Here is a 17,955-nt window from a genome sequence, read left to right as displayed (position 1 = left end):
GACGTTAATCTTGATATAACTTTTCTTTTTCATGACGCATTGCGATTTTATTCTGAAAATATTGTGACTTTTAAAAACTTTTAAATCTAAATCTATTTCTTTCCCCTTATCGTGCATTTTGCCCTCCACTCCTAGTAGAAGAATAAGATAGAAGAAACTATGAAATAATAAATGTGATAAAATCGCATCAGTGGATTTTGTGCCATGGGCGGAAATGAGCCTCCATACTGTAATCCAGACCAGATCCAGATGTGGATTTCCTCTCTCTCCTCTCATGTGACGCTGCATCTCAAGTTTCCGGGACTGCAGCAGGCTGAGTCTGCGCCCGGGGGCTGATGTTCTCGATAGCAGGGTTCTGTTTCTGCCTGATTACCTCATTAATTCATAGATCCACCTTAAATACAGGGTAATCCCGGGCTGGTCCCTCCCTCCCTCCCTCTCTCTCTCTCTCTCTCTCTCTCTCTCTCTCTCTCTCTCGCGGTCTCCACCAGCACCAGCTCACCTCCCTCCCTCTCTCTCTTTCAGTTCCCCCACAGCTCGCCAGGAAAAAGACGGTGATCCGGACGTTGGGTCTTTTCTAAGGTCCTGTTTGAATGTGTCGGACCCCCACCTCCCCCTCTACCCCCTCCCCAGTCCCACCCACCGCTCTCCAACACAAACACACCACCAGTCCTCATTTACTGGATCTGCGCTTTGTTATCAGAGCCTTCCCCTCCTCTGCCTCTTTTATTCCAGGAGAGAGAAGGGAAGTTTATTTCTTCCTTTTCTGACGGATTGGTTTCGGACTCATTCTGGATCTTGCGTCCTCCGCTGCAGGACCCACATAGCTCGATGCAGACACGAATGTGGGCTAATTAGACTGGCAAAGAAACTGGTTTAAGCGCCGGAACAAAAAGGACGCCGAAGAGCTTTCTTCTTTTTCTTCCTTCTTCTTCTTCTTCTTCTTCTTCTTCTCCACCCGGTGTGTCAATCATTTTCCCACCACTGCAGTTGTCAAGTTGGGAGCCCTGTTGGGAAATGGACAAACCCCTCTGAAGTGAAGAAGCCGCTCTCTTCCTCACCAACACGACCACAGGACTTGATTTGGACGAGGATCCCCGAGAGGAGGTAAGGTCTTATATTCTCTAGCTTTTTTTTTTTTTTTTTTTACAAACTTTAAGCGCTACAAGTCCCATTTCTTTCGATTCACTTGTAGCCGAAAGACAAGAAAACCACCATTTATGCGGCTTCCTGTTTCAATTAAAGTGAATTTTACGCGTTTTTAAGGAGTCTATCGTGTTCCCAGTTGTCCGCACTGCTTAGCATCCGGGTTACGTTTCTTTACCTTGACACCCACTTATCAGCGACAACAGGCGATTTTTTTTTTTTTTTTTGGATTTCCCACAGGTGTGAACGCACAACTAATCTCAAAAGAGTCATTGTAACCTCAGTTTTTTTTTATTATCGTATATTCAGCGATAACCGCAACAGTGTCTCACAAACTCTCCAGACACGTTTTCTCCCCCTTTTTCTCGCCCCGGTAACGTTACGTGCCTTTCTCTCGTCTGCAGTAAACGCTGTCAAGTCTCCATTCAAAAATGTGGACGTTTAAAAAAAGAAAAAATCGACTATTCGACAAAACAAAGTATAGTTATAAGATGGATTAGAAATAATAACACTTATGATACATCGCATGTCTTGTCATTTTGATCAAATATTAACTTTTAGACTTGGTACGCAGTGTTGTGTACAGGCTACTTTCATTCGCCCACTGCTGTGTGTTTTCCACATATGAACGATGGCTGCGTACCGTTTGGTTAAAGTTAACAATTTAGTAAATTGCGATGTTGTTCATGTACTGAAGGTACGCCGAATTAAAGAGGTGCTTCTACTGATGCTGAGTGTGAGTTTTAATGCTGGAAAAATCCCCATGCACCCTGTTTAAAGAGGACGTCCATGTTAAATTGTGAGATTGTGAATGGCACTGTTGTGGGGGGTGGGGGGGGGTCTCCCCGGGCGACAGTGTCGACTGTTGCGGAGGCTGAGAGGCAGGACTCAGTCCGCCTCATGATGTCTCCGAGTGTCTGGAAACAGTTTGCTCATAGTCTCTATGCCTGCAATGTTTTGTTTTCCGTGTGATATTTCCCCTGGTAACAGAAGGAACCCCCCCCCCTTTGTCGTCAGTGAAATTACTCTGTGTCATGAAACTTCATTTAAAAAATACGCGTTCCCCCCCCCCAACTAACACTGGTTGCTGCAGTCTGATATTAAAGCCTGTGTGTGTGTTTCTGGTATCTCTGTGGTGTCATTGCACAGTTGTCATGAATGCGGCGCCTTCAGGTGAAGCTTGTTCAGCTTGTTGGAGTCGTTTGACCACATTTAGCACTGTCACATTGTAAACACTAGGTTACTTCTGCTTTTCAGGCTGGAAAACAGGGGTGGGAAAAAAAAAATCTCTACATAACTGGTTTTTATTTTAATTAACGGGCATTCAGCTCGCGATCAACTGTTCTTACGTCATCTGCAGAGATGGGCGGATGAGCACCAGTAGCTGCTCTTGCTTCTTTCTCTTTCTCTCCTCTCATTTCATCCTCTTCTCCAGCTCCTGCTCCCTCCACCTCCTCCCCTCCTCTATCTGGGTGTGTCCTGCCTTATTGCGTTAGGAAGGAGGGGGGATCCCGCATCTTGGCTCATGGTGACTCCTCCTCAGCTTGTGACCTCCAAACGAGGGCATTGCTCCTTCTGCTTTCCTCTGCTGCTAAATTCAGCCAAACAGAGAAAGCTTGTTGCAGGGAAATACACTGGCAAGGAAAACTTTAATGTTCTTTTACAGGAAAAATGTTAATTAGGCCTATAGGTTGATAAATTGGCGCTATAAGGCGACTATGTTGCATACTGCACCCTCAGGGAATAATTGATGGTTTTGATATTGTCTAAATCTACAGGGTTGTCTGTGCAACCAAAACCTATTCAGATTTATCTCATTTTAAGGAAGAAGCAGATTATTAGTGAAGCACTGATCTGATTTATTGGATCAGTATGACAGATTCAGAGGCTTATTGACATGTGTATGCAGAGAATCACATACTTTCACTATAGTATCTTTCAGTCCTCAGACCTACACATTATTAACACTTAGTATGAAAGATTTTGGGGGTGTCTTTATCGGAGGATTTATTGAAATTTTCCACCATGGCATAATTGCCGTCTCAGAGAATGGTTCAGCTACGGTGGTCTGCCCCGTATCAATCATGTCTTGTGATCTTATTCATTAAAAGAAGAAAACACCTATACTTCATAAAGGTGTTTCCTTCAAGAAATGGCGACTGCTCTGGTACCCTGATGTTAAAAAATGTAGTTTTTCCATAAAATATGATATTTTTTGCAGAGCTAAGGTTGTTTTTGCTTAAAGCTGCTTACAACTGCTGATCAATTAATTAAAAAAAAAAAATTGAAAGAAACATTTGGGGCAACTTTTTCATTTAAAAAAAAAAGGGAACAGAGACTATCTTTTTCTAGTGAGGACGCTGCGTTTTTGTTTTAATGCCAGTTCAGCATCTCCTAAATATCATGAAGGATGATGAATTGATGACGCGATGAATTGATGAGTTGCAGTCTTTACTACAGAGCTGGAGTAACGTGTCTGCAGAGATGAACATGCGGCATGCACTGACTGTAGACCATTCTGTGTCAAGGAAGCTGATTGGTTTATCTCACATCCTGTTGAGACATATGGCAAACATTACAGCACGTTATCTCAAGTCGTCTTTTTGCACAGCGTAAGCATTCCTTCACAGAAAAATATTGCTCATCTTTTCATGTCCTGCTTATTTCACTTGGTACATCTTCGTTCGTTCGTTCTTTTTCTTTTTTTTTTAAACACTGTCTTTGGGCTTCCGTGTTCCTTGCCAGGCTTCCTGCCATTAACTTCTACTAAAAGCCAGAGTGCTTCCTTTTGAAAATCAGCCTCAAATCTTTAATTCATCATCTATGAAAGAAACAGATAAGAGACCTGGTCCGAATGATGCCTGTGAATGTTTGCTTACCTGCAGCCTGGATTACCTAAATTCCAGATAGAAACACTGTGTGAGATCCCTGATGTTAGCATAATATTAGCGTATCCAGTTACACTTCTTAAAACTAAAACCAGGCTGGTGCCATGCCAATTTCTGCCGGATGGGTGTGGTGTCCACTTCCAGTCTCTGAGCCTTCTGGTATTTAATTCTCTACTCATAAACTTCAGTAATCGCATGCAGTCACACAACTTCACCTGCAGACATGCTGTACAGTTTCTTACCTGCAGACATGCTAAGCTGTCACTTCTTATGCACACTGCTGTTTACATTACTCTGCTGCACCTAATAACCAGTCACTTAAACTTTCCACTTACAACACGTCTGATTGTCCTGTATAGTGTTTTGTTTGGCCATTAATGGGCGGTTGTGGAGGGTTTACCTGTAGACAGTGAGCCTTACCTGCAGACATACAATGAGCTTTCCTTGCAGACATACATATTTCACTATGATTAATGTCAGTCCGGCAGTTACTTCATAAAGACACTGTCATGTCCGTTACCTGTCACAAAACTTTAGACATTTTTACAGAAAATCTGTTTATTCTAAGCTTCAAGTTCCTGGTAAATATATGATTTCATGAATGTATATAATCAAAGTTTAGGGGAAGTTGTTTCGATAACATAGACTTCGCCTCGAGTTCCAGCTGTACTTTTTCAGTAGCTGTTTTTAGATTGCATCAGAGGTTGTGATAGGACAGTTCAAAGAGTTAAATTAAAGTTCCCCCTCATGAGTTGCATCCATATTATCCTGTGAAGTATTGGTGTGCTTTTTCTTCTATTTCTCACTCAGGATGTTGAACTTTCTGATTGGTTTGCTTGACGTGGATGATCGCTCATGTTAATGAACACATTATTTTGGCTTCATTTGCATTTGAATCACAGCATGTTTTTTCTCACTTCATTGCAAAAAGGCAGTGTGTTGTTTCCTACATCTCCCATAAGGCCTTGTGGGAAGTAGAATATGAGGTTGCAAATGTCTAGGCAAAAGAAATTCAGAAACTATTTATAGACAACAAACCGGAGAGGACAATCTGTGGTAGGGATGGGAATTTACAGTAATCTGTGTACTCGATTACTCGAATTACCTAATGAACGAATACCCGAGTACCCGCAGATTATTATTTACCGTCGGAAGACTTTATGCCTGTAAAATGAAATAAACATCCACTATTTAAACATAAATATAAATAGATAACCAACAACAGAAAGCGATTTCAATTTCACGTGATGCGAGACTGCCTGTTTTCTGTCTCCTCTGTTTTCTACTTGTGCTTGTGGTTAAGCATCAAACTAGTATTTCTATGGTATGCAAGTTTAACGCCACATATCTTGCGTTGCACTGCACATTAACTTCATCGTTTTTGTCGAAGTACTTCCAGACGTCACTTTCCTTGACTGACATGTCGCAGGTGTAGCAGACGGTTCTGTATTTGTTGTGCTTTTGCTTTCGGTGCAATAATTTGGTCCTAGAGAGTTGCCGTAGCTGCCGTAAAAAAACAGCTGTTTTTGGCCAGAGAAGTCGTAAGTTTGTTTCCCGTTAATTATTTTCCTACCTAGTATATTCAGTTAGGCGAAAACAAAAAAGCTGGGTCGCACATGTAACCCTGTATGAGTTCAAGTTTTTGTAGCCAAAAGCAGCGCTTGCACAGGTGCGCGAGTAACGAAATGTTACTCGAACAATGGGGTCAACGGCGAGTACTCATCCCTAATCAGTAGTTGATCATTTTATTGACACATGGCCGCAAAAAAAGCAGACATTAAGATCAAACCTGTGTGAACAATAAAGCAAAATCACTGATGGCTGACCACTTTAAATATCATGCATGATATGTTGTGCAACAGAAGTACACTATTTGTTTCTGCAATTGGAAAGCTGATGTGTAGAAACTTCTTTCCTCGGATACTGGTGACAACGGGTCATAAATGATGACCTCCATCTATGTGTGGATGCCACACAGTCGTACACCTTCAGTGACTCATCCTCCTCATGCTCCTGAAGCAGTGTGGACAGATTTCTCTTTAAAATTCAGTGAAGAGTGGGAACCCCTCTGCAGACGGAATCCCTGCCTGTGAAGCAGATCCTGCAGCGCACACTTTGTCTCTTACGTAAGTCACGTCCATTATTAATGTCTCCGTCCTATATTTAAGATATGGAAGCTCTTTGCTCAGCGGGTCCTCTGTGTTTATGGGTATAATAGAGCTTTTGGCCTTTATCATTATTTTATGACCCCGCTGGCAGGAAGGAGAAAAAACCCCCCACTGTAGTAGAGAGCTGCTGGAGAATGACCGTGCATGATTATTAATTTATCTATTTGGAAATCTAACCTTTAATTAATGTGTGAGAGAGGTACCCTCAGCTCTACACAGGGACAACATTTAATCAGCACATTTTAATAAGGGCTGGAACAGTCAGCAGAGGTCTGCAGCCTTTTCATTTGGACAAACTCAGAGTAAGTTCAGACGGCATTCATTCTCAAACTGCAGCTTCTGACCGGGGTCTATTATATGCTCCAACAAAAAGCTCAGTTTGAAGAGAACAAGCACTGAAGTCCCACTAACGTGTCCCTTTATGAATAATAAAGGTTATCCTATCGCATCTTACACTATTGCATATATATTTTCGGGGGGGGGCATTTTTGCCTTTATTGGATCGGACAGCTGAAGAGAGACAGGAAATGTTTGGAGGAGAGAGAGCGGGGATGCCGTGCAGCAAAAGGCCGAGGTCGGATATGAACCCTCGGCCTCTGAGGCGTTGACCATAGCCTCTGTACTTGGGGCGCCCGACACCAACTCTGGTCGGTGACAGGTGTTCAGTAATGGACTCAGCACACGTGTCACCATACAGACGATGGCAGAGCTCCATCATGCTGCTGTGTTGTTGTTTCTGAGGGCTCATTCTGCACCTGCTGTTTGAAAATATCCAAACAGATGACATGGAGGCGTCAGCAGGATTGAAACTGGACCATCCGAGTGTCCTCCTCCTGATACACACTTACATAACGCCTGTGTGTGTGTGTGTGTGTGTGTGTGTGTGTGTGTGTGTGTGTGTGTGTGTGTGTGGATACTAGCAGGTGTTTAATAGTGGGGTTTATGGGAGTTTGTGTGTGACAGGAAGGTTTGAGCAGCAGGAAGAACATTCAACAATATACAGTACATATATGTATATTGAGACAAACCTCCAACCCCTCTCTACTCACCTTGACACAAAGGATCAAACTGGAATGCACCATAATTAAGGACAAAGCGCAAACAGCGGATAAAATTGTCCTCGTCTGGAGCTGCATTGTTGTTAGCAAGCTAATGTTAGCGCTCTTTACTTAGCTCGTAGCTTCACATTGCATGTACATTTCTAAATTTTACGCTTTCATTTCATGCAAATAAGCAGTGAGTACAGTGTGCTATTCCTTTTTTTTTTCCCTGATCCATCACTTAAAACAGCTTTCATACTCAAGGGGCTGAGCCAGCCGTCCCGTCCATAAACACGATGTAAACACGGCTCTGACAACAACACAGCCAGCAGGACTCACATGTCACACTCATTGTAAACAGTCATGACTCAGAGAGACATTCACAGATGATATACTTGATTTCAGCTGTATTTATGTGTAAAATGTCGCACGTTCTCCCTTTTAAACATCCAAGTGAAGGTTCATTTAAAGTAGCTGCTCTGCTGTAACCATGGACACCAACAGAGTAGTTAGAGTGCAGTGGAATGGAATGTTTGGGTTGCTTGGCAACAGTCTACTTTGAGTTAAATTGTGGAACTAGTTAAGTTGGTGGAGTTATAAAAATAATCTGTTGTTGATTTTTTTTACATTTTGATACTCTTTCCTACTCGTGTAGCTGCTGTGTGAAAGCAGCATCACACTCAAGGTTGAGGTGTTATACTCGATATCAGCTCTGCTGTGATTCTCTTTCACCCAGCCACATCAATCCCTCTTGTGTGATATTGCCTAATCGATATACCTGATCGATATGCATGAAATGAGTTAGTATTAGTCTAAGAAATAGACAACAACCTGTACACCTACAAACTGCTCATCAGCTCCTGAAAGCTGCTTTTATTTTGACTACATGGTGTTCATACATTTCAATACTCTCCCTAGATTTCTAGTTCTTAATTCTTCCCTGTGTGCGTCAACATGTGTTCTGAAACATAACTGGAGTAACAAACAACAATAAAGAAACATGTCGTGCTCAATGACTGGGTGACACATTTGTACCACACATGCGGTTTGTGCACCAAAGCTTTTTTAGGTTCTGGAAAAAGATGCTGGTTTGGCTTGAGTACTGGTTTCACTTGGTAACTTACATGAACAGCTGTTTCCTGTGCGAGAGTTTTTTTTTTTCAAATCATGGGACACCAGCTCATTTCGTTTGGCTCCATGACGTCACAGTTCTGATTGGTCAGTAGTTTTTCCATCCAGGGAAACGGTCCCCTGTTATCGAAATATCAACAACAACAACAAAAAAACCCTCGATGTGATGTGGTCGGTGATTCAGACGTGTTAAAACCAGGCTGTTCTTTTCCTCTGTTAAAACCAAACTGTGTTCATCGTTTGACCTCCATGTAGGCCAACCACAAGCGACGAGCAGCTCTGTTTACCACATTCAAATAGTATGAATAAGGTCAAATTACAAACCCCATGACAGACATGACATGTTTATCGTTGCCGTGGGGGGGTGGGGGGTGGGGGGGGGGGTAGCAGACAGAATCACTCCCATGATTCCCCAACAGCCCTGATGTCATCTTTTGTTATTGTTGTGATTGACAGCCCTCTGGTGGTGGTATGCTGTGCCATTTTTATTCTTCAGAGTAAACTGAGGGGTCCAAAGACTTGAACAGAGGAGAGAGATTCCTGGAATTGGTGTCTCTTCCAGCAAATATCTCCGTCTCTGTGCTCTAACTTCAACTTTTCGCACCTCCTGAAGGTGAAAGTGCTGCTGTGACACATTCAAGAGTGTGTGTGTGTGTGCGTGTGTGTTTTTGTGTGTATGTGTGTGTGTGTGTGTGTATGTGTGTGTGTGTGTGTGTGTGTGTCTTAATCCTGATGAAGCTGTTGATGCAGAGAGGTGTTGAAGCTTGTTGTGAATGTGGTGAGCTCAGCTGTGTGTGTGTGTGTGTGTGTGTGTGTGTGTGTGTGTGTGTGTGTGTGTGTGTGTGTGTGTGTGTGTGTGTGTGTGTGTGTGTGTGTGTGTGTGTGTGTGTGTGTGTGTGTGTGTGTGTGTGTGTGTGTGTGTGTGTGTGTGTGTGTGTGTGTGTGTGTGTGTGTGTGTGTGTGTGTGTTGCTCTGTGTCTTGTGACAGTGTTGATGTGCGTCAACAGTTGCTTTGAGAATCAATACATCTCAGTTAGCAGAGTTTTATCGTCTATATTCAGTCTCAGCAGATTGATCGCTCTGTTATTGATCTGCTGATGAGCCCCAATAATCCTTCTGCTTTCTTTGTAACAACACATTATATAACAGAGCTTACTTGAGTGGCACGGCGCTGTAACAGGTGGAGAGCGTCTCGCTGTGCGTTGAGTTTGTCTCGCTATTTATGTGTTCCGAGTCTACAAAAAGGAGACGACCTCATAAGAACCGCTCGCTGTCTGAAGGTTCCATAATGTTGGCCTTCATATATTATATATTATACAGACTGCAGCAAACAGACTCACGGCCAGCTCGGAGCAGCTGTGTGATTTAGACGGGTGTTGCTGGAGATCTGTGGTGGAGTCTCTTGTGTGTGTGTGTGTGTGTGTGTGTGTGTGTGTGTGTGTGTGTGTGTGTGTGTGTGTGTGTGTGTGTGTGTGTGTGTGTGTGATGCTGGCAGCTTACTTGGCATCCCTCTGCAGCATGTTAACAACTGATAAAGATGAGAGAATAGAGAGAGGAATGCTGCGGCAGAGAGAGTGTGTATCACAGAGCGCCCAAGCTTTCTACAAATAAGCTGCCAGAAGTGAGACACACACACACACACACACACTGACAGTGAACTGACTCAGTTAGAGGCTCATTATTTCATCACTGTCTAAACTCCGAGCCTCAGAAGCCCCGCAGCGACCTAAATCTGTTCGCGTCTAATCTAAACCTCATTCTGTGTGTGTGTGTGTGTGTGTGTGTTTGTTTTTAAAGCTTTACTTTCATAATGTTTCCGTTTGGTTTGTGTCTTCACTCCTGAACTCCTGAAGACGGAGAATATGAACCTCGGTGTGGGTTAATGGACAGTTTGAAACGGGAGATGATGGTGTGTCAAACAGCTGTGTTCACACATTTTGCTTTTGTGTTTAGAAGACGTAGAAAAAGACAATAAAAACACAAAAGGAGTGTATACATTTATTGTCTTCCATTGTGAATAAAGGCTGCTATCTGTCATGAGTAAAACACAAGATATAAAGCACAGTGAGCAGGTTGTGCGATCTTAATTTGTACAATTTAAGATTTATTTTTAGGCCTTTATTGGAGAGAGAGAACAGTGGATAGAATCTGAAAATTGGTAGCGAGAGAGAGAGGGAAAAGAGCCGCAGGTCGGATTCGAACCGGAGACTGTAGCCTCTCGTACATGGGGGGTGCGCACCAACCACTGCGCCAACAACAGCGCCCCGCTTCGTGCAGTTTAGACGGTGCTTTGGTTCGATTGCGCCAGCTGATCTGAAGTTTAGAACTTGTGGCATCGACTTACTGAAAAAATTCACAACTGTAGTGTTAAAACAAGCAGAGGTATTAAAGAGAGAGTCAGAGGTGTAAATTAAAACGACTAGATCGGGGCGGGGAATATCGCCGTGGTACCCGACCCGACTGCCTCCTGATGAGGGCTGAACATTTTGGACTGTAGAAGTATTTAGAATAACAAGTCTTTCTATCGTTGTAAGAACTCTGTAGTTCAACAGCAGGACGAGATTCCACTCAGACTCTGGAGTCACTTCAGTCTGAAGGGTGCTCATCGACTGCAGGGCGGAGGTGTACGTGTGTGTGTGTTTGTGTGTGTTAGTGAACAATCCCCTCAGAGGTATTGAGAGAAAGGTGTGGGTCAGAGGAGGAAGTGAGCAGATGGAGGGCGGATGGAGAGCCAACAGGAAGTGAAGGCTCGATGGTTTCCTCATGTTGTGCTGGCAACAGTCGAGATTTCACTTCCTTGTACAGCTAACAGGTGCTGTGTGTGTGTGTGTGTGTGTTTCAGATTTCAGTCCTATCCACGCCTGAAATCAAAAGTGACTCCACCAATAAGAAGAGTGATTCCATGTGTATGTGATCCAGCTCAGAAAGTGATATCTGATGTCACATAAACCCACTCCTACAAATGCTTTATGAATCAGTGAGAGACATTTTTGAAAATTAAAAAAGTGTCACATTCAGTGAGTTTAGAGTGTCGTTTCTGCAGTGCAGCGGGCCGCACTGTGCAACACGTTTTTAGAAGGTCACCAGAGGTGGTCACGAGCCGCGGTGAGTCAGGGTCTGAGTGCATGAGGAGCCGTGTGGGGGAAACCCTGCTGACGCTCAGTCCTGGTTCCTGTTCAGACTGCAGACGCTGCTGAGGTTTCTTTTCTGCCCTCCTGTCAGTGTGATGTGGAGCTGACCGGGAGCGCTGCCAGTACACACACTTGACTACCTCCATCTACCAGGTCTGTCTGCTCAGGTCCTCCTGGTCCTGTTGTGTTTGATTCTTGTGTGTGTGTGTGTGTGTGTGTGTGTGTGTGTGTGTGTTTGTGTGTGTGTGAGGGGTGGACCCGGTGGAATGCAGTGTTTGTGTTGCAGAGCTGGGCGTGGCTCTGTTTGACCGCGGTGACTGAACATGATCAGCACGCAGCCAGTCATTACACACACAGACACACACACACACACACACACACGGCTCACATCTGAACACACTCTGCTGTCACAGCCAACACATGGTGAACCAATACCGGATAACAAAAAAAATGTGTAAAAACTTTAGACACAACACGGCCCTGCTGCTCCTCTACTGATCTGGAACTCCTCTACAAAGAAACACTTCACTCCACTCGAGTTTGTTGAACTCTCTGTGTCGTTTTAACTCGGTGACAACGGGCTCGCGGGGAGCAGAATCAGATCTGCAGTTCTGTCCTCCTGACCTGTGATTGTGTTTGTCACAGGCGGACTCTGGGCTCGCCCCCTGGCCTTGGCTCTGTGAGATCATGTGCTCGATGAGACTGAAGTGGCTTTTCATTTCAAAGTTCAACAGAAACCAACACGTAGGAGAGGGTGGTGGAGGCACATGAGAGCTCTGTGTGTGTGTGTGTATGTGCGTGTGTGTGTGTGTGTTACACTTTCACATACACTTTTTATGTGGCTTTTAAACATGTCATACTTCTGTGTTTCGCATCTAACAACATAGGAAGTTTTGAAAATGCAAATATCTTGTAATATTCTGAACAAAACATGTCAAACTCCTTCACATAGCTTGTAGGAACAATCAGGGTCAAACTGCAGAGTTGGTGCTTGGTTTTCCACCTCCTCATATCTTTACAGCTCATGAACTGAGGACTGAAGAGGTTATCGTAATCATTTTAACAAGCCAACCAGGGAGCATGGTAGGCGACCGTCACAACCAAACATGACGTCACCACTGCAGGGGGTTGCAGATAATAAATAATCTCTCTTAACAACGTGCTGTATGTAATGACTTGTCTGTTGACCGGTTTACACAGGAGTCTGATACACTCAACTTTTAAAAAGAATGTAAACAGCCAGACCAAAAAGGTCGAATCTGAGCAAAAAATGTTGAATCGAGTATAAAGGTGTGCAGTGTGTCCGCTTGACGCAGGAACACCGGAAGTCACATACACATGACTGGCCAAAAAGCTGTTTTTACAGCGTAAATAAACATGTTTACAGCCTGGTACAAAAAACTAAATATATCTGATTTAGTTATTGTCATCACTGGCACACACTGTACAGGGGGTGACTTGTTTTTAAACGATTTAACGATTTAATTTGGAAAACGACATGTGTTATCTATAGTTAGGCGTGTAGCTGACATGATTGACAGGTGAGCACGATGTAACGGTTCATCATGAGGCTTAAAACCTGCCTCAGCTCCAGCTCTCAAGCCTGTCGTTAGGTTGACTGAGACAGGATTTCCAGCATGGCGGCTGCTGCTGATGAGTCTCCAGAGCCCCCCTGCAGGAACAGATGGCAGACATCACTCAGGCTTCAAACATTCATATTTACAGTGTATGGTGTTGACGGCCGAGGGAGCTCGGAGTTGTAAGGGAGAGGAGCGGACAATCAGTGCATGCGTATCTGGTGGAAGTTGTGGGTAAGAGACAGCTAGCAGGAGGTAAACTCAAAATGACCTGCAGAAAATAAGTGCAGGAAATACTTTGATCCACTGATGGAAAAAGGTTTATGAGGCTTTAGGAAGCTTATTTATTTCATATTCCTGTATGAATTCTTCCTGAGGACTCCCAAACACACGCTTCTTGTTTCTGTTTTCATGCTAATCTGTGAACACTTTTTAAAAACACTCGAGACTTAAAGAAGTGCTGCTGCACCCTGAGGCCGTGGTGCGTTCAGGATTCTCTGTTGAGCTTCATATTGACCCTTTAGAAAGAAACATACATCCTCTATCACTTCCTCACATCATCACATTCCTGCGCTGAATACCACCCTGTCACACTCAGCTGCCCTCTGATTGGTTGGTCAGATACTCCCCTGAACATGAATGGCAGCTTGTGTTTCAGACTCCGCTCTCTGCAGCCTGAACAGCTATTTTTTTTTTTGTTCATAAAAACCCAGGAATGTGTGGTGTCACATTGTCCAACTGGTTTTCAGGCCAATAAACAGCAGACTGTGAAGCTTTTTTTCCACTCGGTCACAAGATGCTCCACCAGCAGTCATCTGAGGCTGAGTAATGTGTGTGTGTGTGTGTGTGCGTGTGTGTGTAGTTGCTGAGCACTGCAAGAGGCTGACGGCTGTTATGAAGAGTTGTTTCGCTGCACAATAGGAGAGAAAATGTTTCACAGAAGAGACGTTCAGGGCTGCAGAGAGTGTAAGGATGGTTTTCGGGTGTGATTTGGTGAAACTCAAACATTACTGTAGTTTCTCTTTCCTGCAGCACCTTGACCTGAACCAGGAACCTTTTAATGCTTCTGGGCAGGTCAGAGTTGCGGCTGCAGGTCTTCAAATTTTATTTAATTTAATTTTATCCATCCCTTTTTATGTACTTGTACGTCCCCCTTCTTGTGAACACAATATCTTAGGAATGCGAGCAGGAAATATCTCCACATTCCACACAAACATCATCCTGGACTGAGGATCAGCAGATTATCTCTGTGGTCAAAAGGTCAAGGTCACCGTGACCTTTGGCAAAGGCGTTTTATCTGCGGAAAGTGCCGTCTGATTTTGAACACTCTGTGGATCTGCAGCACAGGTTCTGAGTTTTCCATCTCTTCATAACAACACATGTTTACGTCACCTGACAACCCCAGAAAAATATAGCATACAGCACAAAACAAGACTACATCAACCATTAAAAACATCGACGTCCGAGCCAGCACTTCACTTCGGTGATGGTTACTTATACTAGGAGGAGAATCCTTCCCTTTACAAAGTCTACAAAAGTAAAGACAGCTTAACGTATTTTCGAAGTGGCTGGGTGAATAATGCTGCCGTTTGGGAAGTGAAGGGCGAGAAATTCATCATCAAATCATGAATGCTCACGAGCTGAAATAATCTAATTATTGTTACCCAATGAGAGCATCAGGATCACTTTCAGACCGTGTCCTGGGGCAGTCATGTTAGTTAAATGTCCGTCATATTTAAATCAAGTTAACACGATATTTATTTTGTTCCCATAGCGTGGACAGCAGAGCGTCTTTAATCCGTCTCCTCCTGTCTGGGTTTTCCTCACGTGATAATTATGACTGACTTAAAAACTCCTCATCCACAACTCAATTAGAATATTATTGGGGAAAGCGTGCCTCACACAAGTAGTTGTAGTTACACCGTTTGGCCACTGTGTTAATCGCTTTAAAGCGTCAGTATCAGGAGTCTGTTTTCAACTCTATAACAAGACACACATACCTCCAACAGGATCTCTGCTCTGCTAACATGGCCGCTCGCTGCTCAGATTAAAACTCCCATTAGTGAGCGTATGATGTTGATGACTCATTTTGTTTTGTGATTAATTTAGCATCACATTGTTTACTGTTCCTCATTAATAATGCACTCTGTGCTGTATGATATAGCTGATGTGCTGCCAGCTCTGCAGCTGTCTGCAGACGTCACATTCATCATGTAGTGAACACAAACAGCTGAGCTCTCCGATCTACCTGTGCTGGAATCCATTGTTAAACAGGAAGTCCATGCTCTACTTCTCCATAACATCTGGTATACTCACAGTATGAGGCTGCACAACAATGACAGCCTCTTAAGGAGTTTCCACAATAAGTCCTAAAGAATAAGTCTGAAGGAGGAAAAGTCCCAGACTCCAGGAGGATTGAATCATGAAGTGTAGATTCTTCTGGGGCGTTGGTGGCGCAGTAGTTAGTGCGCGCTCCCCATTTGTGGAGGCTGTTGTCTTCCAGCCGGGCGGCCCGGGTTCGGATCCGACCGGTGGCTCCTTTTCTGCATGTCATTCCCCACTCTCTCTCTCCCTGATTTCCAACTCTATCCACTGTCCTATCTATCAAAAAGGCACAAAAAGCCCCAAAATAAATCTTTAAATTTTTTAAAAAAAAGTATATATTCTTCCAAATTCAAAAGCAGAGAGCATGAATATGTTATTGCAAAACTAAAATGTATGAACAGCTGCAGCATTTTTCTACAGCGTCAAAGCCTCCCAGTGACCCGGAGTTCTGAACAATCAGAAGAGCAGTGGAAACAGGAACTAATAATAAAGGTCGATTCAGCGCATTTCTAATGTTGCCTATTTAACAAAATCTAAAGCCATCCTTAAAGGAGCGGTGCTGCGTCGTGTTTTAAAAAGGGCCCGCGGTGTAGGAAGACTAATAGAGACGGCTGCTGTGTTGTCTGTGCGTGTCTCCGGGGTTGACTTCCTGTCTGTGAGGACATTAACCTGAAGGATGTTTGAGTGCACAGTGTGAGGCTGCAGCAGAATCAATCAGTCAGACAGGTAACCCCCCCCCCCACTCCACTCCCCTCCTTCTGCAGGACTCTCCAGAGACAGATCAGCGTGGACCTCACAGCTCCACATGAATAATGGTCGTCATAATGACTCCTGCTCTCTGATGCACACCTGACCTCTTCAGTTGATGCTCACATTGATTTTTTTTTTTTTTTTTCATTCTCTCTCTCGTTTTGTTTCCGCTGATTGCCATGAAAAATGTTGCTTTGAATATTTTTCTATCAGCCTGTACTTCATCCATCCAACACTTCCTCTGACCTCTGTTGTTTCCTGGGTTACCTAAAGGCCAATACATGATTGATCCTCTGTTTAGCCGTGTTATAGATAGTGCTAAATGTGAGAGTATTCTTACCTTGAGACTCATCTGGTTGAAATATGTATTTCAAACAGGAGAGAGAGAGAGTGGGGAAGCGGCACGCGGTAAGGGAGCAACAGGTCGGATTCAAACCCGGGCAGCCTGCTTGGAGGACTTAAGGCCCTGACACACCAAGGAGATCGGGCCCCGTCTGCCTTTTTTGGCCAATTCAAATCAGTGTCGGTCGGCGTCTGCACGGTCGTTGAGAGGGATCTCTCTGATTGGCTGTTTGGAGGTTTCATTCAGCTCCAGCTCTCGACACAGGTTCAGGAAAGCCCCTTGAGCATGCCGCTGTAGTCTCCATGCTTTCCCCCATTAGTGTGGTTTGTCCTTATTTGTCTCCTCCGCCTGTTCTTTTCTTCTTCCACTAAAAGCCCAAGAGCTGACAACGCCAGCGCCTTTTTTAACTTTTTATCAGACATTATTCTCCATTAGTAGGCTACCTATAATACGAGTGGTGAGTTATAGCGGTGTGAAAACGGTCGTCTCGTATCAGAACAACGGACTACCCGCCGCCTGCTGGCATGTAGAGTTATTTCCTCTCATGCAAGTGCAGAACGTAGGTGGTGGTTGGTCAGCGGCTGTAGTCTTTGTGGTGTGTTCAAGTGCAACTTTTTGCCCAAGACAAGTCGGCCTTCGTCACCACTAGTTCTTTGCAGTCTGCTTGGTGTGTCAGGGCCTTTAGACCTCTGGACATGGGGCAAGTGCACTAACCTCAAGGCTACCTGCGTCCCTAGGATCAAGTTTAAATGTACTGTATTTAATCCTTCTGAAGACAGTTGAATGAGGTGGTCTAAACAGATTTTCTTGAGGTTTTGCTAATTGCTCTTTTGCTTTTCAGACGACATTATAGAAGTCACTATATTCCGAGTCATAAAGCTGTAGCATTGACTTCCATAGAGATGAAATATTGCTCACATCAGTGTTTCTTATTGAACATTGAGAGAACATACCCATCTGTCTAAATGTCTCGCTCCTCTGCTCATTTCCCTGATAAAGGTGTAATAGTAATTTCTCTTTATTTTAATGGAATGGTTTCTTTATTTCAGGGATGGTTGCATGCTTTAGCTTGAATACAACGAGGGAAAAACCCTGTACACTTTTTAAGAAGTGTTGTTAATATTTCCTGGTTGTTGAGTGTTTGAGTCATGGGCTCGGCGGGGGAATGCAGCGTGAAGACTCGTCCTGAGTTTCAAAAATCTGTTGTTTTGCAGGGTAATCATTAGCTTTGGAATTCACTGACGAGGCCGGGGATTTCCTCACTGCCTCTGTTTCAAACTCAGGTTGTCTTTTGTTTTTTTTTGCACAGGTATTATGTGCATTTGAATGTAAGGAAACCCTACACACATGATGTATTCTGTTTTTATGTAATGAAACGTGTTTGCATTGCTGCAGTTATACATATTTAAAATGATGTTCTTAGGGTAGTACTCTTGAATACGATCGCTGTGTGATA

General features: G+C 43.8%; 1 protein-coding gene across 4 annotated transcripts in view; it reads left to right on the top strand.

Moving 5' to 3' along the window:
- The first annotated feature begins 542 nt into the window (after positions 1-542).
- LOC109981732 (plasma membrane calcium-transporting ATPase 1) overlaps positions 543-17,955 on the top strand; it is a 99,202-nt gene continuing 81,789 nt past the window's right edge. For 2 of the 4 annotated variants that reach the window (XM_065955190.1, XM_020630657.3), the window contains exon 1: positions 550-1,107. The gene's annotated coding sequence lies outside the window, so the exon portion shown is untranslated. Of the gene's footprint in view, positions 1,108-17,955 lie in introns of all 4 variants that reach the window. The other 2 variants (XM_065955191.1, XM_065955189.1) reach the window with 2 other exon arrangements.

The sequence above is a fragment of the Labrus bergylta genome, chromosome 5 (genome assembly GCF_963930695.1).
Source record: "Labrus bergylta chromosome 5, fLabBer1.1, whole genome shotgun sequence".
Lineage (NCBI taxonomy): Eukaryota > Metazoa > Chordata > Actinopteri > Labriformes > Labridae > Labrus > Labrus bergylta.
The sequence above is the reverse complement of the archived record's forward strand: the minus strand, read 5'-3'. Positions and strand labels throughout refer to the sequence as shown.